Below are 24,107 nucleotides of genomic sequence, written 5' to 3'. Positions count from 1 at the left end.
CCACGGAGTCACAGCCGGCAGGATTCAAGTGCAGTGAGCGTGACGTGTGATACCACTCTGTCCATGGAAAAATACCACAGCAGACTCTGGAAACAACTTACCCAACCGTCACTCCATCTTGTGTACTTTCCTGTTTCCACTGAAGAGGCCAAGGAAGATTCCTTTGCCGTCTTCTCTTGCTCCCCAGGATAGGCCTGTCTCCAGTATCTAAAGTACACAGGAAAACAAATATTGTGGGCCTTTCAAAATTTACTGGGTAGAAGGACTACCTGGGGGTTTCGTTAAGATGCAAAACAGGAATAGCCAGTTGGGGTCAGACCCGAAACACTGCATTTTAGTAAGTTCACAGGTGAGAGTGGATTCTGAGATCTGTGAGACTGCAGCTTGAGTAACGAAGTATTAAGACTCCCGGCAAGCATGTTCCTTCTCAAGCTGTAGGGAAGCATGGAAGATAAAGTGCTTCCCATTCTTCCCTCCAGCTTCTGGCTTTGGAGTAGGATTGAAGGAAGATGTGAGCGTGGGACTGTGTCAGTGTGTTAGACATGGTGGAAGCAGGCACAATGAAACCATCAGAGAAGACGGTGTCTAGATCTTTGATGACGCCATTATGCCGCTGACGTCATAATCCTCGGACCTCCCATTTCTAGACTTCTTGACTTTTTTTTTTAATGGAATCACTTTATTCTAATTCTTGTTTGAACAGAATATTAAATATTATTATTGTTTAAATCATCAATTGTCATGTTATCAACAATCCTTATCTATTACAAGAACTGAGTAAATCAGAACAAAACTAAGCCTGTCATTGATCAACCCGATAGCAAATGTTATGGACATCTTTCACTGGGCCTGAGGAATGGCAATTCCGTGTCTGTGGGTCTCCCAGGATCAGAAAATATTCATGCATATGTTTCTGGAAAAAAATTTCTTAAGAACATAGCAATTTGTTTTTTAACATTAGTATAAAAATGTAGAGAAAAGAATGGAAGGACATAAAAGATTTTGAAGAGGTTTTTTTCTATTTTCTTATTCTCATTAAGCTATTCTGGGATATGAAAGAGTAAGTAATTTGCCCTGGATGAACTTATAAAATTAGCAGACGAAATTTATTGACGCCCAAAGGTATCTTTTGATATTTAATATTGAAGACATGGGTTACAGAATTGCAAATTCTGCAATACAAGTTAGCTAATACGCATTTTAAGTATAACATTTATTTATTCTAATACTGAGCAAATACTAGGGGATGCAACTTTGTCAACAATACATTTAAAATCTTTTTTTACATTATCCTGAATATATTTTACCTGCAAAGACTGAATATATAGTTCTGTCCAAATTGTTGATAGTTTTAGTTCACATCTCAATTTTTCTGTTTCGTGAGTTAGCTCACTACTTTATCGTCTGCAAAATCAACACACAGTAGCTTAAGTTAGAAATATAACTAAACTCAGTTAATAGTCTGAGTGGAAATGGTTCAGGAAGGAGATGTAGTTTTATAACATTAGATACTTAAGCTTTATATCTTGCACCTTATTGCTCCACCTTCAGTGGCTACCTCCTCAGGGTCGCCATAGCTACCCAAGCTCCTATTTTTCTGTTGTGAGCATCTAAAAAGAAAAAAAACAATAGATGAAGAGAAAGGAAAAAGAAGAATGCATTGGGGACACATGAGCTCCATCATACTCACTAGTCAGCTGCCTCTGGAAGGTTCCATAATGATGATTTTAAATAAAACTAATTTTTTTTTTTAGCAACAACTGCAGGTGTTTAATTATCCCGGGGATATAATTCCTCCGCTCTCTATTGATGCTAATTCCCCAGTAGAATGCAGCTTTATAAAGAAATTCTACACCACACTGTAACTCTTTTCTCTTCTTCCAGCTCATTCCGGCTCTGATCTATTTGGTCCAGTACTTTCTTACATCCTGATCCACAAAATTCTGGTTAGTCAAATGTTACTAATAATAACCCTAATAGTAATAATAAACCCTTCCGAACTTTTCCATAGTATTTTGTAGCGGAGTACCGGGCAAGCGCCTGAGTAATGATCACTCCGAGAGACACATCTAGTGAAATGTTATTCTGAGACCATTCATTTTTCTGTGTGCAAGAAGCTTGAAGAGACATTTTATAGGTAAGTCATCTGAAGGGACAAAGAGTCTTCTGGATGTGTGGGTTTATTGACCACACTGAGACTCAGACAAAGTAATGATTATTGAGCAGAGGCCCATTTCTGTCAGCCACTCTGACCTAGTCACCATGATCTCACACTTGAGCTCTGTGGAGTCGGGAGGACAATGAACAGAAAATGAATTCAAACAGAATGAAGTGGGGGTGTCTGTGAAATTATACAGCACTGCTATATGTGTGCTAAATTCTTTCATGCTGATCTAAACAGATATTCTTATTAAAGGTGACAGTATGATTTTGGTCTAGATACCATTGTCCTTGGTGTATGGTATTGCTATTTTGTCTCAGGAATAGCAAGTAGGATGGAGTGGACACTCTAGGCTATATTACTAAAAGAGCATCTGCTTTGGTCATTATCATGGCAATAGTGATTTGGAGGAAAAAAGAAGATTTGTCTGCAAAAGACAGTGAGAGTTTCCTGAGAACTCTCGGGACTACTTTGGCAGAAGTTGATGGTTTCTGGCTTGTCTACAAAGCAGATGGAGTGCATCCAGATGAACGCTTATTTGCTATTGTCCGTTTTCCTCTGGCTGTGACTGTTAGAAGACTTTATTTTTATGTAGTCAGTAGTCCAGATGGTTCTGTATTTCCCCGTGGTTGTTGAATGAGTGTGGGTCAAAGAGAGTCCATCTCATTGCGTTCTCTGATGCCGAGTGCGTCATACTTTCCTTCTCTCCTTGTCAAAAACAAGCCACAAGTTGAAGAAGGTGTAGAGTGAGCGAAAGTATGACTTCTCAGTGGAGGGAGAAGCAGACTATTTCCCGAGGGACAACAGCAACTATGAAACTTAATTAGCCAGCTTTAATTGTCACATGATCAGCCTGCAAATACTGGCTAACATGATTTCTAGAACCGAATGGAAATTAAATTTTCCACCTCGTTTAGTGCTGGCAACTACATTTGAGTACCATCTTTTCTAACTAGAGCAGTTTCTTCTGACCTCCTCAGGTACTGAATGTGCCTGCTAATACATGGCTAATAGCCAAGAGCGTAAGGGAAATCATGGCCATGTTGGCTTTTGTTACCCAACAAAAATATAAAACATTTGATGTTCGGAAAAATTATTTCCTCAAAGGTATTTTGCATTTTCGTCTAGAATTACTATTTATTGTCAGGAAAATACCTGAACATGATATTTTAAGCCACTCACCAGCTTTTTGTAAAGGCTATGTATTCTATAAGAACATATATTTAAATTTTATCTGCTTTGAGTTTTTTTATATGCTTTTTATGTTAAAAATTTTCAGATAATATTTTTAACCAGATTCTTTCTTTCCCCCCAACTCCTTCCAGATCTTTCCCACATCCCTACCCACCCGATTTCATGTCCTTTCTTTCTTAAAAAGAAAATGAAAGTGAAAATCAAAGCAAACAAATAAGACAAAAACATCACAAACACACTCCATTCTCCAACTTTCATAGGCAATACCTCCTTTCTGCCTCATACTTCTGCTCCCCAGCTCTTCAAAGGCCTGGAATCCATGTTTTAAGTCTTTGCTTTCTAAATAGAAACCTTCATAGGAACCATTTCCATTTCAGAATTTATCAGCCAAGCAACTCCAATGAGATCCATTCTTTAAGGACACAGCTTACGAACAACTGTAGAAAAATAGTGTGTAAAATGGTCAAGAATGAGAGGTGGTTAGTATATTATCCTGCTCACTGGTAAAGTCACAGACTGCCAAGGGCTTTCTATACTCTAAGCCAAAGGAGCAACAATCGGAACTTTAGACTTTAAGAATTCTGAGAGATTTCTTTGCACAGATCTCGAGTGTTTTCCTTAAATTGTTGCATATGCCCTGAAAAGTAATTATAAACATAAAATATTTTCTTTTCAAATTCATGACTATTAAAATAATTTAAATTGTATCATCTAATACTGGAAATACGTAGCTGAACCAGTCACTAATGTATTGCTGTGTATTGAAGTGAACTGACTTGTGTTGGAAAGGACGCTTAATATAATAAACTCAATCATCCATCAGCCAACCCAGGGCTAATAATGACTTACGGTTACTGATAAATATTAACGTGCAGAAAAGACCCAAATTCCTTGTACATGATCCCCTCCCCAGCACACTCTTCCTTTAATTCCTTGTACATGGATATGCTTCTCAGACAGGTGTTGTTTTTTCTTCTCGAATCATCTTTCTCTGCCATGGCCTATGGTTTTGCTAATTCCTCCTTTGTTGGGCATTCATTAGATGCTAAATTCAGGACTTTACGAGTAGGTGGTTTCTTCCCTTTGTGTTCTTTAATTTCTCCCAAATATTGATTGTTCTACAAGAAGTGGTTGTAAAGACAGGAATAGTGTCTCTTTTGGTGCTGTAGTCTGAATGTCTGTATCCTCACCCAATTCAGGTGTTGAAACCCTAAGCCAAGGAATAGAGAAGTGGGACACTTTGGGAAAGCAGAGTCCTCACACAATGTAGTCAGTGCCATTATGAATAGGCCTAGGGCTGGAGAAAAAGCTCAGAAATTCAGAGCACTTCCTGCTCTTCTTGAGGACATGAGTTTGGATCCTAGTACCCATGTCCAGGAACTCATAACTGCTTGTAACTCCAGCTCCCAGGGGATCTGACATCCTTTTCTGGCCTCTGTGGGCAGCTGCACACAAACGCACCTACTACACATGCACACAATGAACATACTTTCTGCTTTCCACCATGTGGAGATGTAATGGGAAGACAGCACTTTAGAAGAGTCTTCCCAGACTGAATCACGAATGCTGAGAACAGGAGACAGAAACTGCTCAGGCAGTTTAGAGACAGGGGCCTTGAGTTTTGCCCTTGGCTGAAGGCCAGAAATATCCTGAACTCTGTCCTGGCCAGAGGCAAGAAATACCAGAAGTGGGTTCTGGCTCCTGCTCTGGATTCTTATCTTTCTCCTTTTATGCCACCTGGATGAGCACAGATGCCTGCAAAGTGTTATGGGAAAATATAACCAAAACAAAGAAGCTTCTGGACACTTCTGGGTGGGCTGACTGCATAGCCTGTGGCATGACCAGCCTAACACTCAGGTCTCCACCCATAAATGCCTCAGATGGGGGGTCCATCTATGGGTCCTCTTAGTTTATCTACAAAAACAGAGCAGCCTCTGGCATACCAGAGTTCCATTTGCTCACTGGGTCTTAAACTTATCTAAAAAACCTATAAACTCCTTTCTAACCCTCCCTTTCCCCCATAGTTCATGAAAATACATCCTCAAATTCATGAAATGAGAACCCGGAGCCACTGACTCGGTGGAAGTTTTGTGTAAGTGTGAGATGCTGGAGCCTAACTCTTTAACTAAGTCCACCCAAGATGAAACAGCCCCTGTCTTTCTCAAGAGGCCTACTGTAGTAGTTACTTTTCTGTTGCTGTGAGAAAACATCATGACCAACGCAACTTAGAGGAGAAAGTTTACCTGGGCTTACCGTTTCAGAGGGATAAGAATGGGCTTATGGTTTCCAGGAGATGAATCTGTCATGGCAGGGAAGCATGGGTCGCAGGCAGCAGGCATGTCAGCTGGAAGAGGACACCCAGACAGAGCTTATGTCCTTTGCCACTAGCACAAAGCAGAAAAAGGAATGAAAATTGCACAACGCTTTGGAACCTCAAAACCTTTCCTCAGTGAAGTACCTCCTCCAACAAGGCCACACCCTTAGACGACTCCAAACAGCACCATGAACTGGGGAACATGTGTTCAAACACGTGAGCCTATGGGGGACATTCTCATTCAAACCACTACCATATCTGTTCTTCCCAATCTCAAATTTGTCCTCTAGCTGGAGAAAATGGTAGTTACAAGAAAGGAAAGTTGTGAAAACACAATGTGTGAAAAAAAATCTAATGAAAAGTCAGTTCTAAAGAAAGACCCTAACATGTGTGGATATCATTACTATAACAGTGTGAAAACATACCCATGAATAGAAAAGTATGACTTCATTAAAGTCATGGAGGGCTGGTTTTCATTGTATTTTTTGTTCATATGATTGTGCTACCCCCAAATTTAAGAATGTAATAGAGATAACCGAACTTTTTGAGCTCACTACTGAGCATTCTGCATGACCAAATCAAAGCTTGCCAAAGCATTGCACAATAGTCAGCAAGATAGAGCTGTTAAGGACAGAAACCAATATAGACTGAGACTCCACTTAGTCTGAAGGACCAAAATGAAGTGAATTGCCAATCCAATAAAGAGTGTTCCTTTTGCAGAACTCTTTTTGCCCAAGAGAATTCAGATAGCAGCTTTGCCCCACAAGTGGAGGAAGACACATATGCAAGCTGAAATGTTGAGCCCAGCAAGGAATGCCTGTACATATCAACATGTGAATACAAGAGTTCCATTTTCATGTAGACTATCGAACGGACTGGAGCCAAACCCAGAAGAAATGTAAATGGAAAACAAGCAAACAGTTACACAAAGGAGTGTTTGAGAGAGGAAATATTGTGTCAGGCCTTGGCTCAAAGAAAACAGTATTTTTGGTCAAGGGAAGTGTTCATAGCATCTATTAAATGCATTCACCACAAAAAAATAAAGCCCAGCTGTTGAAGATTAACATTTGTAATAAACATTTGAAAGAAAGGAATGTAGAAGGTAAATATACATTGTGAAAAAAAGCCTATGCTCTTAGGACAAGAAAAGCTCTTCTGAGAGAATGGGAGCATGGGGGAACTTTCTCTCTGTACCCCAGGAGACGGTGAGTAGTATGAGACCCCAATAACATAGGCACATTCTGCTTGAGAGAAAAGCCTACCATCCCACAGATAAAATGCCAGTTTCTGCTGAATAAAACTGACTGCAGAAAGTGTATATACCTACAATGGAGTACCCTGACACCAGTAATCACAGCTACTTTAAAAGAATGATTTAGATAAACTAAATTGTTTGACTGCTTTACAATTTGTCAGATGCTTCTACGTAGAGCTGAGATTTGCTAATTTATAGCCAATACTGGCATCTAATGAATGTATGAGCATATGTTTAAAGAAATACAGTTGAGAAATACAAGACTGGCAGACTTAGTTTATATGGTAAGACTCATACACATGGACACAGAGTGTATTAGACATAAACAAGCAGGGATTCTTTTAGATGCTAGGGAAGGAAATCTGTATCTGTGATAAGCACATATTAATAGGTCTGTCCAATTGAGAATATGTTGCCTTTCAGCCAACACCATTTTTTGGAAGCTATGCTATCCAGTATAATAAGCTATTGTAATATAAATGTAAAATAATTAAAATTAAATGTGATGCTTCATTCCAAGGGCTCCGTACTCACACATGATTAGCGGCTACAGTATTGTTCAGTGCTTTCTAGGCCATTTCTATTTTCATGGCAAAGTCTATTGGACAGAATGGCTGTGAGGCAAGTTTGGGAGACAGAGAGACACTACAGGTATCTTTGATTTCAGGAGCAATAAGACTTTAAAGTGGTAACAAGACCTGAACATAGAGCCACAAGCCACAGCACGAGGAGAAGCTGGTGTGAGGCTAGGTTGGTACCAGAATGTTGAGAATGTTTTCACACACAAACATCTCATAAGCAGGGGAACTGTTTCACTCTATCCATCTCGTCGTCGTCTGCCACCCTGTCTGTCACACACAGCCTGGGTCTGAATATGTCAGTGTCACACTCAGTCGGTAGAAGGAAGAGTGGGGATTAGAATTTCAACAGAAGTTAGCTGGGGATAGCATCTGAGAGCCACTCTACCAGCCCCATCAACCCATCATACCCACAAAGACAAAGCACCCTCGAGGTGTTTGAGACAATTTTTATATAAAGCAATCACAGGAGGCTTCGGTTAATCCTAACACTCTTTTAGTCTTCTAAGTGACACAGATTTCATGTATATGAAAAAGCAAAACTAACAAAAAGCCAACCGAATTCCATTCCATTGTTCCAATTACCTAAGAGACCAATATTTCTCCAGGCAGGAAGGAGAATAAAGAGAGGACCCAGTGATACTCTCCCCAATCATCCATCTCAGAAATGGCATCAATTTTAGAGAGACCCAGTGATGGTTTTTATGAGGTGGGAATTTCGCGATTGCCACAGAGATAGATTGTGAAATGTCCCTTAGTAACATTTGGTCACTGCCAATTCTCTGCCACCACTGCAGCCATGTAGGCAGTAAAAGGGACCATCTGACAGTCTCAGCATTTTGAGTTAGACATCCCACAGAGAACAGGATAGAAGTGTATGTGTCAAACTTGTTGATACCGGAAAGGTCACCAAGCTGCTGGGTGGGGACGGAAATGACCTGCCTGTTCTTTATTTTTCAAAGACCAATAACATTTGCTATATTAAACAGGAATGTGATGTTTATTTATGGATTTTAAAAAAAAAAAGGCTGGTCAACCTTGCAAATAATAAAAATTTCCGATGTTAATGGAATACCAAAATAAAGGTGGCATTTCCTCAGTGGGGCATAATGATTTCTTCAGAACAGATTTGCCACATGAACTCTGAATGCTTTCCTCCCTTGCGGTAACATCTGTGAACAAGCTTGCCACTTGGAGAAATGAAGAGCTAATAACTATGTCCAGTCATGGGTAGGCACAGGTGCCTCACCAACTCCACAAACATGTCCCGGTTCCAACGAGTGGGATATTTCTAACTGACCCCTTGAGACTTCCAGTCACACTATGTATTTGGCCTGGGAGAAGAGACTCGTTGGCCGGAGAGGCAGCATCACCCTCCACAGGGACTGACTTTACTGGCAGAATGCATTCCCTGAACATATTGACTCTCTAAACACAGAACGTTGGCCCACAGTTTATTAAAAGCAATTGTGCGCCTCCTCAGTCTAGCCAAACATTTGGTCGGTTACACAACTCTCCAGGACGAGCTTCAGGCCTGCTCCTTTTAAAGCCGTTCCCTACTAGCCCAGTTCATAACAAACCTCTGATATCCCACAGTGATCCTTTTCTGGAATGTTCAATGGACACGCACCACCTTGTGAAAAAAAAAAAAAAAGTACGTTTGCCATTCGAAATGAGTATTTATTTAAGCTTCTTCTATCATTTACCTATAACTGTTTTTATACTTTTTGAGGGCAAGGACTGCTGTTTACTAAATAAGTTAATTTTCAAAGCAGATTTGGAGCTACCTAGGAAAGGTTTATCATTTTAAGCAGGGCCATGGGGGAAGGATAGGAAAAGGACAGCTGTACACTTAAGGGTGTGTTAGGTTTCTCAAGAAAGTGCCATTTAAGTGTTTTAACAATAGCTATATGTGCATGATTTAGATGGCTTCAATGTTCCATTGTTCAAAGAATTTAAAAGATTAAGTAAAAATTGCCCATGTGTGGTTATCTTTACCTAGGGAAGTTTCTTTAGTGAACAAGACTAGAGGATGGCTTATGAGATGCATTGTGTAGACCTGCAGACTGACTGAGAGTGCAAAACCACGGGCAAAAAGGTCATTACCAAGTCAGGGCACCCATTTTGACCATCACTTCCTTCATCAGATTGTGAGATTCTCCCAGAAAAGCAACTATAGTCCTTCGCAAGAGTTTTGGTCTCAGGCAGCCAGACTGTGAGGCAGGCAGGGGTGGAGGTGGGGTGAGGAGTGGACATTTTTTCCTTTTCATATTTCCTTAAGTTTCCAGGTTTCGGCTCTGTTTCTTTTCTTTTCTTTCTTTTTTTTTTTTTGGTGGGGGGAGGGGCTCATTTTATCTCTCAGAGACTTCAGTTCCTTAAGGATTGAAGATGACTGAAGTCCCTTTTTCTGAAAACCGGCTGACTAGGAGGAATGAAAGTCAAAACTTACTTGATCTCAGGTACAGAGGAGAAAGTCTAGGTTTGGAGATGGAGGAATCAATATTTGATAGATATCACTATGCCATACATTATGACATTAAAAAGAAAAAAGAATATCCAGTGGACTGTTATACGTAATCCTTAGATAAGAACCTCAGAACAGAGTGACAATTCTTTAAACATAAGATGGCTGATAACCATGGGGCTAGCAAATCATTAAATCTTAAGATAGAATTTAGTATCGACTTAATTTGGGTATGCAGAACTTAGACAATTGAAGAGACATTTCCCAAATCCTCAAGTGTATATACTCTGTATTTCATTTTAATGCTGGCTCAGATTCCTCTGTGTGGTATTGTCAAATGTCAATCATGATCTATCCAGTTTTATAGAATGGCTGAAGGACCAATTTGCTTCTTGCTTCCTTAAGAATAGTTTGTATGAAACAAGCTTTACTATATTTTTTTAATGTTAAACTTTTTAAAATTGTATATAAAGTACTATGAAGACTACTAAGAAAGAAAAGAGATCAATAGTGTTACCCAGCTGTGAACCCTATGAAGGGTAATACCAGCCCAGCAGGCAAGAGTACCTACTGCTGCAATACCGTTATGGAGCAACCAACTGCTTCTAAATGGACTGGAGGTGTCCAAGGGAGGAATTTCAAGCCTGGCATTATAAACATGGTCAAAAATTCAAGGCTAGGGAGGCCATAAATCTTAACAGGGAACTTAGCGCTGTTGTTTAGCTAAATTGGCATTGTAATAAATTGCCTTCTAAACTCCTATATTTACACCCATAGACAAATGCTACTGTGGGCCTTAATTAGAAAGGGTCTCTTTTATATGAGTGGGGGTGGTGGTCGATGCAGAGGCTGTTGGCTGTTGAAGGTGCTGGAAAAGGGGGATACTTGAGTGTTCAGTCCTAAAGAACATAGTTATACTACTTCCTTGAGCTCTCAGGAATATTGCTTATTTTTTCCTCAGGAAGGGGTGGGAAGGATTTGAAGATCTGAAAGGTGGGGATAAGGGCTGTGAAATGTTATCTTCTCTGCTCACTAAAAACCTTGCAATCATGGATTTACAGTAGCTCTGACTGCAAGTTCTGGGCCTGTGTAGGACTGAACATAAAAACAGCCAGTCATGGACTGGGTAGGAGCTCATGGGGTCCTAGCCCACAGTGCTAAATTAGCTACCAAAGGATTTTGAATAAGGAGGAGGGAGGAGTCATTATCTTGAGATGTGTACCCATTGGACAAACCCACCAGGCTCCACTAGAAAACCCATAACCATTGTCCTCAGAGAGACCTGACTTAACTCGGTTACAAAACAAAACAAGACATCAACATGGGAAAGGAACCTGTCGGGAAGAAGGTAATAATGTGGGTTTGAGGGAGATAAGACCGGGTAGGGATGAAAAAAACACAAATGCAATACACACACACACACACACACACACACACACACACACACACACACACACACGGGAAGTTATCAAAGAATACTTATAATAAAAAATAAGCATAACTTCTAGCCTCTTATAAAATACATTTGGTCGTAAAGTACCACTTGAGTATAATTCTAGTCGTATGAAGGAAGAGAATAACTCAGAATTTTATTTTTTTAATTTGAGGGATTAGTAGATGTGTGAGATGTGCAGGCAGAACATATCTAGGCTTCAGAAATTTCAGAGAATTGGCACAGCAGCTGAAGGAAGCCTTATTAGTTAAGAACCAATGGAGTTCTTCACTACATCCCACCTTTTGTATCATCCAACTAAAAATCAAATCTTCTCCCCATCTGTTCAGAGGCCAGTTATTTTATAATAGTGATGACATTCTGGTCATTAGACACATTGTATCTGGGTTCCCCCAATACGTCATATTTTAGACATTTCTATATTAGATACATCAGCTAAAATGTGTCCAATGTTTCATAAATCAGTGGCTCTTGAAGTCTGTTTGCAAACAAACTCGTTTTCAAATAATACCTTGCACAGATGCCCTGGAAGTCTGGAAGAGGTGAAAATAACCTACACATAGCTACCCAAAAGGTAAGTCTAGAACTTTGGGATTATTTGGCCTGTCCAGTAGGCAGGACATTGTAGAAATTAATTGTTCTCAGTTGGTAATAGTGACTCCTTACACCATAATCTCAGCCCATGGAAATGACAGCAGAAAGATCAGGAGGTCAGGGTCATCTTTGACCACAAAGTGACTTTGAAGTCATACTAAGATGCATAAGACCCTGTCACCAAAAACACTACCTCCTCTCCCCCAAACCAGCCCAGTGTAGAGATGCCTGCCTACAGTCCCAGCACTTGGGAGGCAGAGGCAGGAGGATTGCTACAAGTTTGAGGCCAGTCTGGTTTACACTAGTGCAAGCTAGTCTGGTCTATAGAGTGAGAGTGCCTCAAAAATAAGTAAATAATATGAAAACTAACTGTTCTCAATGTTGCTGAAAGGCAATGCGGATGTCTTCAGAATATATGTAGCAAGAGGGATTTTTCTTTCCTTCCATCTTTGAAAGTGGGCAGTGTGGGTATTTTAGTAAGATGCTATTGAACATGTTTATGTATGTAATGAAAACCACCACCATAATGAAGACTGTAAACATGCCCACAAGCTTCTTTAAGCTTTGCTATCCTTCCCCTTCAACCTGACCCACCAGCCCGGGTCAGCCTCGATGACCCCTCACACTATAGTTTAATTTTCTAGAATTTCACACAATGAGAACCACACAGTATTTATTCTTTTTGTGGCTTCTTTTACTTGGAAAAAATAGTTTTGTTTCATCCACGTTGTTGTGTTCACAGATTGCTACTTTCCTGCTGAGCGGTGGGTGCTTTGAGATGTGTTACTATACTCCCACATTGATGGGCACTTGGGTTGTTTGCAGCTTCTGGCTACCACTAATAAAGTTGCTCTGAGTATTTGCATGTTACTCTTCAAGTGGATGTAGCTTTCATCTTCTGTGAATGTCTAGGAAGGATGGCTGGACCATCTGGCAGGTGTCTGCTTGTCTTTGTAAGAAATCCCCAAATTGCTTTTCAAAGCAGTTGTATTATTTTATATTGTCGACAGCAGTACATGAGAGTTAGGAATCGTCTCTGCCTTTGCCAGGGACTGATATGAGTGAGTCTGGAACTCTGGTTATTCTAGTAGATACATTGCAGTTTTCCACTGTGATTTGACTAATGATGACTAATTTTAAACGTCAGTTCGGTTGCACATCTGTTACTCTTAATAGATCCTCGGCGAGCAGATGGCTGACATCTTTTTCCCACTTCAGTGGTTTACATGCTGTTGAATCCTGAGTGTCTTTTCAAAGTTTCAGTACAGCTGCTATGGTGTAGATAACTTTCAGGGGCTTTTTAAAGCCATTTTTTGTTTGTCTTCATTCTCTCCAAAAGGGCCTTTAAAACTGGACATTTTAGCCAGGCAGTGGTGGCGCATGCCTTTAATCCCAGCACTTGGGAAGCAAAGGCAGGGGGATCAAAGCCAGCCTGATCTACAGAGATAGTTCTAAGATAACCAAGGCTACACAAAGAAACCCTGTCTTGAAAAACAAAACAAACAAACAAACAAACAAAAAAGAAACCCCCAAAAAAACTGGATGTTTTAAATTCTGATGGATTACACCGTATCTGATTTTTATGTGAGTTTTGCTGGTTTTGTTTTCATCTCTATGATGAAAGCCACAAAACGTTGGTGAGGGCAAGTAAAGAGGGAAAAGGCAAGAGGAGAGAAAGAGTCTGCTCAAAATCAGAAGACGTTAATACATTAGGAAAAAGACAACTTTCACCTTTAAGCCCAGCACTTGCAAGGCTGAGGCAGAATGATCACTAATTGGAGGCTAACCTCAGTTACATAACAAGATTTAGCCCAGCCTGTGCTACATAATGAATCAGTCTCTGTCTCTCCTTTCTTTCCACTCCCTAACAAAAGCTACCCGTCCTTGTTTTATCTATAGATTCTATATCATCCAATCAAACGTGCCCAAAGGCTCTTTTGTAGACGTTGGCAAGTAATTCTAAAACAAGAGTGGGAAGTTAAAGACAACACAGTGACAGTTTTGAGAAAGAGAAGGAAAAGAAACGATATTGATTTAAAGATAGGCACATTAAGTAGAGGTAGAAATAGATCTGCATCTATGTAGTTAGTTGATTTTCCACAAGATGGAAATTCAAGGCAACTCAATGGAGAACGGGCAATCTGTTCATCCAATGGTGCAGCAGCAGATGGACATCTAAATACAAAGCAGTAGATTTTAATCCTGTCTTAGAACATCATATACAAAAATTAATTCAAAATTCATTCAAATTCTAGATGTCTTTGTTTTTCCTATCTTATTAAATGACTCGACTCTCAAGTCTAGCAGTGAATAAATGTGAAGAAAGCAGACATTTACCTCTTACTCTTCATCTTCAGGGGAATAGTATTTGACCATGAGCTGCATGTTGGTTGTAGCTTTTAATATGAATGGATTTTGGATTTTGTGAGTATCTTTCCTGACACTATTGAGGGTGACGTATGCCAGCTGTTTCATAAATATTCATTCCCCTTTTAAAGAACTGAATATTTTTATGATTCAATTTAAAGTATCCTCTTATTTATTTGAGCTATTTTGGTGGTTTGGTGAAGATATATGGAATAAGTGATGTTACATCATTTCTTTTTTATTGAAAATAGATTCTTTTCTCATACAATATATCCTGTTTACAGTTTCCCTCCTTTTTACTCTTTTTGGTTCTTGCCCACTTCCCCTCTGGATCCACTCCCTTTCTGTCTCTCATCAGAAGAGAACAGGCTTCTAAGAGATAACAACCAAGCATGATAAAATAAAATATACTAAGATAAAACAAAAAACATCATATAAAGACTGGACCAGGCAGCCAAACAGAAAGAAAAGAGTCCCAAAGGAAGTCAAAAGAATCAGAGATACACTCATTCACAGACTCGGGAATCCTATTAGAATACTAAGCTGAGAGCTATAATATAGATATAGATATAGATATAGATATAGATATAGATATAGATATAGATATAGATATAGATATAGATATATAGATATGTATGCAGAGGACCTGATACAGACCCATGTTGCTGTGGGATGTTCTGTATGTCCTGTGGGAGCCCTTCTTGGGTTCTTTGTGGCGTTACCCAGCAGGTCTGCATAGAGGATGATTAGGACCATGGGCCTGAGTGCAGGTGTCTGAGATGGTCTGCACTTGGCTGTGCTGGGGGATGGTCTGTATGTCAAGTTGTTCTGATTGGTCAATAAATAAAACCTGATCGGCTGTGGCTAGGCAGGAAGGATAGGTGGGACTAACAGAGAGGAGAAATAAAAGGACAGGAAGGCAGAAGGACTGACTGCCAGATGCCGCCATGACCAGCAGCATGTGAAGATGCCGGTAAGCCACCAGCCACGTGGCAAGGTATAGATTTATGGAAATGGACTAATTTAAGCTATAAGCACAGTTAGCAAGAAGCCTGCCACGGCCATACAGTTTGTAAGCAATATAAGTCTCTGTGTTTACTTGGTTGGGTCTGAGCGGCTGTGGGACTGGCGGGTGACAAAGATTTGTCCTGACTGTGGGCAAGGCGGAAAACTCTAGCAACACCATGTCTGCCCTAAGATTGCTACTTCAGTCTCTGTGAGTTCATATGAGCTTTGTTAAGTTGATTCAGAGGGCCTTGTTCTCCTGGTGTCCTTTCTTCATCCCTTCTGGCTCTTACACTCTTTTTGCCTCCTCTTTTGTGGGATTCTCTGAACACTGAGCAGAGAGAACATCCATTTAAAGTGGTGTGTTCCAAGAAAACACACACACACACACACACACACATACACACACACTGCATAATGTCTAGTAGCTGTGGATCACTGCATCTGTTCCCGTCTGCAGCAGGAGGAAGCTTCTCTGACGATGACTGAATAAGGCACTGATCTATGAATATAGCAAAATATAACTAAGAGTTATTTTATTGATACTTGTTTTTTGTGGTTTTGTTTTGTTTATTTTTGACCAGTAGTAGTTGGTTTTACCCTGGGTCTCTGGGCTATCTAGTCTCTGGTTCTTGGTCACACAAACAGTGTCAGGTATGGGTCCCATCTAATAGAGTAGGCCTTAAGTCAAATCAGATATTGGTTGGCTGCTCCCACAAATTCTGTGCCACCATTTCCCTAGCACAGCTTACAGGCAGGACAGATGGCAGGTAAAAGCTTTTGTGGCTGGGTTGGTGTTTATGTTTCTCTTTGGTGGCCTACAGAGGACCTTCCTGCAGTAAAGATACTAGAACATAAGGATGAATGTTCCATGTAGGCACCAGCTCGACTTCTCCACGTTCAATGAGTTGTGTGGGTGTTGTCCTCAGCAATGGGGCCTACTGTCAGTCTTCAGAGGGCAACCCATTGGCTTAGCAAGAACCTGGCTTGTTTGGGATAATACCATTTGCTGCAGAGATTACTAATTTCTCCCTTCTGGATTTTTAGTATCATTTTCATGCATTTTATTGTTATAAGTTATACAATCCATTGCTGTTATTTTAAATAGTCATCTTTTGAAGTGTTTTATTTTAATTGTTTATGTGTTTGTGTGTGTCGGGGGGGGGGGGGGGGATGTGTGCAGGTGTCCTCAGAGACCAGAAGAGAGTGTCAGATTTCTTGGAGCGGGAGTTGCAGGTGGTTGTGAGCAGTTCTGTGGTCAGGAAACCAAACTCAAGTCCTCTGGAAAAGAAGCGGGTACTCCTCCCTTGAGCCATCTCTCCAACCCAGTGATTGGATTTCATGTAGCTTTAGAAAATACATTTTCATCTTTATGTAAGGCAGTATTGGGCTTGGACCTTTCCTGATGCCTTGCTTTTTTAATGTCTGTTTCTGTTGCTACTATTTTCCTTTCTGGGAGGCTTCATTTAATAGTTAGTGCAGTTCCGATCTGCTGATGAATTCTCTTAGCTTTCGAATATCTCAGAAAAAAATCTTTATTTTACCTTTCATATTTTTGAAAACTGATTAGGCACAGGGTTCTAGTTGTAAGCTTTCTTCCTTTCAGTTCTTCAAAAATATTTTCCATTAGTTTATCATTTGAATTATTTATTCAAAAAATATGATGAGAATTGTATCTGTTTTCCTTTCAGGCTCCTTTTGAAATTTTTTATTCCTATTAGAAGTTTTGCAAAATTAGGTTGTGATTAATCTTTGCATGGTGTTTCTTATACCTAGGATTATACTTATTGAGCCTGTAAACTTTTCACTCTCAACATGTTTGCAGAGTGTGGGCCATTATTTTTTTCAATTTCTTTCTGCCATCTTTTCTTTGAAAGACTACACTTACATATATACAAAATCATATATATATCAACATATTACATATATATATATATAATATTAACTCTTAGTATTGAAACCACAGTGTGGTCTAGGCTGTCTGCGTTGAATGAACTCACTCCCTTCATCTTCACAAGGGCAATAGCTAGACATCAAGTCCCTGGTGAGCTCGAGCTATTTGATTGTTTAAAACATCAAGACGTAAACATTTGTGAAACTGTTTCTGAATTTTGATTTCTGACTAGAAACATATCGTCTGTGTGTTTACATATTCTGAGTATGCTAAATGTACTCACGTCTACAGACAGCCTATTACCAACGTGGCATAGGACATTAATCAGCTGCTGAAGTTGGTGTAGTATCTCACACACAAAGAAGGTAAATAGATACTTAGAGAATCCCGGGAAAACTCTAGCCCACTGGAGGTGCTATTGTCAGGTCAAGGTTTTGATTTTGTATTACATATAAAGGTGCAAGCCAGTCCATTACTGTTTCGTTGACCAAAGACAGGGACTCCTGTTGACATAGACCCAGGACACTTTCGCCTGTGGCACAGGAAGCAGTCCAAGGATCTGCACAGTTACACATTCGCTCTCCATGTCACGACTCAACACGTGTTGACGGATTTGAAGCAGAGATTTGCCCTAGAGCTGTAGAACACTGAATGCAGCAAATCCAACCAATTTGTAACAGTCAGCAAGCCTAGGGGTGGTGATGGCTGTTTGTTTGTTTGTTTGCTTGGTGGTTGGTCGGGTAGGAGGACACACCCATCATATCTCTCAGAACAAGTTGACACTTCATGTATATCCTCTGCTAGAGATTGAACTAGAAGACATTTATAGCCAAGCCCACTCTGAGGGTGTATAGCTTATAAACTAAAACCATTTTGTCCTTTCAAAGCTGCTTTCCTGAGAACCCATAATATGATCATAGCTTCTCCATAATAGGCTTCTGGCTCTGAGTTCTACCCCCACTCTTCCTGATTCCCAAAACATATGGCAAAGTGCATAAGCCAGTAGCATTTCACATGGAACACTCGATCTCAATGGGTACCCTCTTCCCTGGGTGTGAGAATGTTGGGGTGCATACAGCAGCCTCTCATGGGGGATGATATTGGGAAGATCTTCATTTCTGGACCTGTTCATGTTGGAGGTAGCCTTTCTGTCCCACAAGTTCTGTCACTCTCTGTTGTATAAACAGACCATAAGTGTGCTTCCCTGGGCCAAAAGTGAAGCCAAAAAGATGGGGAAGTTCTCCAGTTCACCAGAGGCCAGCCCCGCCACGGAGGGCTAGCCAAGCACTGCTTGGTGAACAAAAGTTGCCGGACTGAGGCGGGCAAATGAGTTCAACTCCAATTAAATTAAATGTCCTCTATTTTCGGAAGGTGGAGCCAGCACAGAGTACATGTGCAATTGCACGTCCTGTGCTTCGTGGTAAAACGGAGTAAGCTAGCAAACATTACTCACAATGACCAGAAGAGGGCACCTGGCACAAATGAACGAGGTTATCCCCCAGCACCAGCTTTAAAGACTCCTTGAGCACTTGCTAAACTTTACTAATTAATTTATTTTCTGTGTGATTTGCAAAAGTCTTTTTGGTATAAGAATAACCCCATGACATATTACTCATAATGAGAATCCCTTGATGTTTCAGCTGCGTTCAGTACTGATTTTCTCATATGAAATAATTGCAGAAGAATTGCTTTTGTAAAGTTTGCCAAAAAATCAACACATTTAGAGGGGTCAAAATGTACTTAAATAACTAAAACATTCTTTGAAGTTTTTAAAGGAAATTTTTTATTTCTTTTGTTTATTCCATTTCTCTGCAAGTCTGGTTTGGTTTAATTTGTGATCCCATGATCAGAGAAGTCACCTTTAAGGGCCACTAAATAAGGAGAATAAAATCAGATGAGACATTTTTTTTTATATTTCCCAGAAAAAAAATAAACTCAAATTCTACATATTTCCTTGCTAGCCTAGGGTAGACATAAACAATAAACTGGCCAACTATGTTCTTCAGGCATATAATTTTCTTTCTTCCTAAAGTGGACACTCCCTGGGAAAATACAAATAACTTCTCATTTCAAAGCACTTCAACACAAAAAGAAAGTAGGCCACTTTGACCAGAGCAGAAAATAATCTTTTCCGAGCAGGCTGCCTGAGCACCTCATCTTCTAAAGGGAAAATACATACCGAGAGTTTTTACCACTCGATTTTGTTTCATTTTCAAATACTTTTATAGCCATGGGTGGAGGGAACCTACTGATGAATGACATTCCAAAACAAAACATCATGCCTTTCATGTCAGCCTAAAGAGGCTCCCACCCTCAGTATGTTAGAAATAACCAAACTATGGCAGAGATTGGTTGAGGCACCATCTGGGGGACCCCAAGCCCTTTCACCCCTGGGGTCCTTGCTCCATTCCTGCTACACTAGTTTTACATGGCAGAATCAGCTTCAGACTTCTGTCTTTCTGTCCCGCTAAACAGGAAGAAATCCCCACAATCCGAGTGGATTGTGGTTTCATTCGTATCACATTAGCTTCAGCCAGCTTCAGTCCAGGAATCTATTTTACATTCAAAGAAAATACATTTTGCTCTGGGCTGACAATTTACATTCCTTGTAATAATAACCAACACCACTATTAAGTAACGACTAGATGCCATTCTTCTCTTCAGTACCTTCCAAGATGGATTTCACTGTTGCCATCCTACAGAAGAAAAGACTGAAGAGGTCTCAGAGAGGTCAAAGAAACTGTCCACAAGGACAGAGCAATACCGGACAAAGGCAGAATTCAGACCAGTTGCGACTGGTCCTAAGCCCATGCTGCGTCCACCATTACTTTAAATATATAAATTATTTTACCAATATGAAACACACAGGGGTTAACTATGTTAACTAGCCAACACAACTACTTTCCTCTTCTGTTTTTCAATTTGGAACAAAAGGGACTACAAAGAAAATTAACCTTTTAGTGCTCCTAAGAAGGATGTAAAACTAATTCATAAAGAATTAGTAAAGAATGTAAAGAATTCATAGCTGTAAACGGTAAGCCTTGATTATTAGGCAGAATATACACTATAGCATATGTTTATTATAAGGCCTTTTATTGATAAAATATTAGAACTTTTTCCTTGTTTATGCATTTTGTTTTAAGTAACTTTGAGTCACTTCTGATTATAATACTCGATCAAATAATCATGTTCCTAAAACAATAATATACATGTATCTATAATAAAATACATTTACAGAAAGTTTAAATATATTTTCTTTAAAAAAAAAATCTATGTGCTACAGTCAGATTTCTTCCCACACAGTTTCCTAAACTCTAAGTTCAAAGTCACACAAACTATTTGAGAGCTTATTTTAAAAAGATTAGGTAGTCCAAACCCCAGAAACGCATACAATTCTTTTTGAACATTTGCCAGTTTCCTGAGAACCCTCGGTGGCATAATAATAGACAAGGTTTTCTCCATGTGGTCACTGGCCGCCTGAGCCATGCCAGGCAGGCTTCAAGACCAGAATAACTTTGGGGAAAACGTAGAAAATGAACAGATACAAGACAGGGGTCTGGAGCTCCACACCAGCTCAGAGCAGTCCTCCTGTATCCTTTCCTCTCTCCAGGTTGTAGCAGACAGTTCCAGCCTAATCTACAGTCTTCACAAGTCTCAGCAGGGACAGCTGTGTGGTCAGTGGGTGGGTGTGCCAGGCAGATGCAGAGCATAAGCATTCCCTAGGTGCCTCCTCATCTCCTTGTTGACCTGGTTGAAGCCCTGATCTTCTTCCCGTGTCCTGGTTCAAGAGTGGCCCAGCTGGTGGGAATGATGAGCTCTTGCATTCCCTTTGACCAGTCTTCTTTCCACTGGTTCTCAAGTGAGCAACTTCTGTGCCTTCAGTGAGGGAACTACTGCATTTCATTCTGTCATACCCAACCCAGAAGTGGCATTGAGGGACTTGGCTATGGAGAAATGTGTCCTAGGAGGATATAGCTCAGGTCACTTGACGGGCAGCGTCCCCTGTCATATTATCTTCCTTTTTGCCAAGCATGCTTAGCTCCCAGGTCTCAGATTTTCTTTTGCTCTACTTTGTAGAATTGTCCCAGCCTGACCTCAGCATTCACTGGCTATGTGATTTCAAATCACTTCACTGCTCTAAGGCCAGTTGCCTTATTTACATAAGATAACAATCTTTCTTTCTTTACTCCATGGAATATTCCGTGTATAGCACTTAGTATGGTGCTGAGTTTTTGTCTGAACCACCTCTTATTCTTTCCCTTTTTAATTTTTATGATGCCCACATTTGTTCTTTCCAGTGATCACCTGTACATGCTCTTCACGTGATCATGGATATTAGCATCATCCATATTGACTGAAGTCATCACATGAGAACCACTAAGATTTTAACCCTCAGGAGGTAGTGTTAAAGAGTTAATAAATACAGATGGAATGTCAGTGGGTCATCTCTGATAATCACAAGAAGACAACATCCTGTAGTGTGGTGGTTTAGATAAAAATGTCCTGCATAGGCTCATGTATGTGAGTGCTTGGTCCCTAGCTGTTAGCACCATTTAGGGAGGTGAAGACTTACTAAGGAAGGCAGGCTTTGAGGTCCTCAATTCCCATTCTCATTCTCATCCTCATCCTCATCCTCATCCTCATCCTCATCCTCATCCTCTCTCTCTCTCTCTCTCTCTCTCTCTCTCTCTCTCTCTCTCTCTCTCTCTTTCTCTCTCCTCCTTCCCTCTCTCTCCTCCCTCTCTCCCTCCCTTTCTCCTCTCTCCCCCCTCTCCCCCTCCCTTTCCTGTATGGATAAAAATGTGACCAGTTCCCTGCTCACAGCACCATCAATTCCTGTTGCTGGAGTTATCTCCAGTCCCGCCCAGGCCCGCAGCCACTCAGACCCAAATAAACACACAGACACTTATATTATTTAAACTGTTTGGCCTAATGGCTCAGGCTTCTTGCTATCTAGTTCTTATATCTTAAATTAACTCATTTCTATAAGTCTATACCTTGCCACATGGCTCATGGTTTACCAACACATTACATCATGCTTCTCATGGTGGCAGCTGGCAGCGTCTCCTAACTCAGCCCTCCTGTTCCCAGAATTCTCCTCTCTCTTTGTCCCGCCTATACTTCCTGCCTGGCTACTGGCCAATCAGCATTTTATTTATCAATCAATCAGAGCAACACATTCACAGCATACAGAAAGACCTCCTCAGCAAATTCCTTGAGTGTTAACCTTCTTTATTTGACTTTTCTCACCCTCCTGGACTCTATTCCTCTAAAATCTTAAGTCAAAATAAATCCCTTATCCTCTAACGTCACCTTTGTTTGTGGGATTTTTTTCACAGCATGAAAAAGATAACAAGAAAATATAGCCATTAAAGGAATTTTATAATATGGAAGGGGGAAAAATCTCAATTTCTCTTCATATTGAAAAGAATGCCAGATTTTTTTAGTGCAGGGAGGAAACCATAAACATACTGAAAAGAAATTATGGAAGAATTTTTTTTCACTTTCCAGATAGCAATGGCTTTCTAAAGCCTGTAAGCAAAGTAAATGATAGCTTAAAAGATAAAGTTACTCACTAAAAATAGATAAATGAAATTTAATTTCTGCCCAGAATAAAAAAACTATAAACAAACAAAAAGGAAAATCTCTATCCACACAATAACACCTTTACTCCTTTAAATCAAATTGAAAGGACTAAATAGTTCAGGATACAGAGGATATGAACACTTAGGAATGGGAAGACAGATTACACACACACACACACACACACACACACACACACACACACACACACACACATGAAAAGATGCCCATAATAAATACCCCTTTATCAGATTGATAGAAATCAAAATACCTGGGATAAGGCAGGAACAGTTGATGTAAATAGGAGCCCTAACCATCCTTTTGGAGGGCAGTTTGAAAGTAGCTAGCAAGTTTAAAATGCGTGTATCTTTTTGCTAAAATGCTATTTCTAGGAATTTATCTTGCATGTGTAAGCATGAGGTCAAAGCTATAGGAACAAGGCTACCCAGTGAGGCATTGCCTGCAAAACATTGTTAAGAGTTGGGGCTATTCCAGTAAGGTTTGTTATATGGATGGAACTTAATAGAGCTAGGGAACACTGTAGGAGTTGATAAACACAGCAAAACTGCTTTCACTAATACATAATGATTATCAAGATTAGTCGACGGGTATATTAATAGAAAAGAGACATTACAATACCAATTCCCAACTGCATTTTTAGCATAACTATATATGCTTTTGTGTTTTGTATATGCATATATAGAGTGATACACAAAGATGTTGGTAACAGCTTTTTAGGGTTCCCTAGCATCTGAGTCTGATGAGCAGTGGAAAAGGAAAGCTCTTTTATATATATATCCCCTTTTCACACCTTTCAATTTTATGCTATTTGCATAATGCATTTTTTCATGAATAAGCTTTTCCACTCCACAGTTCTGTCCCACTTCTACAATTCTAGATAGATTAATTCACCCTTCCTCTTTGTAATGAGGATGTGTACTAATTAGTTTGGGTTTTTTGTTGTTGTTTGGTTGTTTGGTTGGTTAGTTGCTTTTTTTTTTTTTTTTTTTTGTCAACTTGACACAAATTAGAGTCATTTGAAAAGAAGGAAACTCAGTTGAGAAAATGTTTCTACCAGACTGGCCTGTGGGCAAACCTGGGGGGGCATTTTCCTGATTAAGGATTTATGTGGAAGGCATTGTGGGTGGTGCCACCCCTGGGCAGGTGGTTCCGGGTTGTATAAGAAAGCAGACTGAGCAAGCCATGGGGAACAAGGCAGTGAGTAGTGTTCCTCCGTGGCTACTG

General features: G+C 40.1%; 1 long non-coding RNA gene across 1 annotated transcript in view; it reads left to right on the top strand.

The window, feature by feature from the left end:
• Positions 1-24,107, top strand: part of LOC143269585 (uncharacterized) — a 35,421-nt gene that overhangs the window by 2,749 nt on the left and 8,565 nt on the right. Inside the window, exon 2 of the long non-coding RNA XR_013046088.1 lies at positions 11,940-11,993. This is a non-coding gene — a long non-coding RNA (uncharacterized LOC143269585). The remainder of the gene's footprint in view (positions 1-11,939; positions 11,994-24,107) is intronic.

Source organism: Peromyscus maniculatus, chromosome 19, assembly GCF_049852395.1.
Source record: "Peromyscus maniculatus bairdii isolate BWxNUB_F1_BW_parent chromosome 19, HU_Pman_BW_mat_3.1, whole genome shotgun sequence".
NCBI lineage: Eukaryota > Metazoa > Chordata > Mammalia > Rodentia > Cricetidae > Peromyscus > Peromyscus maniculatus.
Note: the sequence above shows the minus strand (reverse complement) of the source record. Positions and strands in the feature narration are given on the sequence as shown.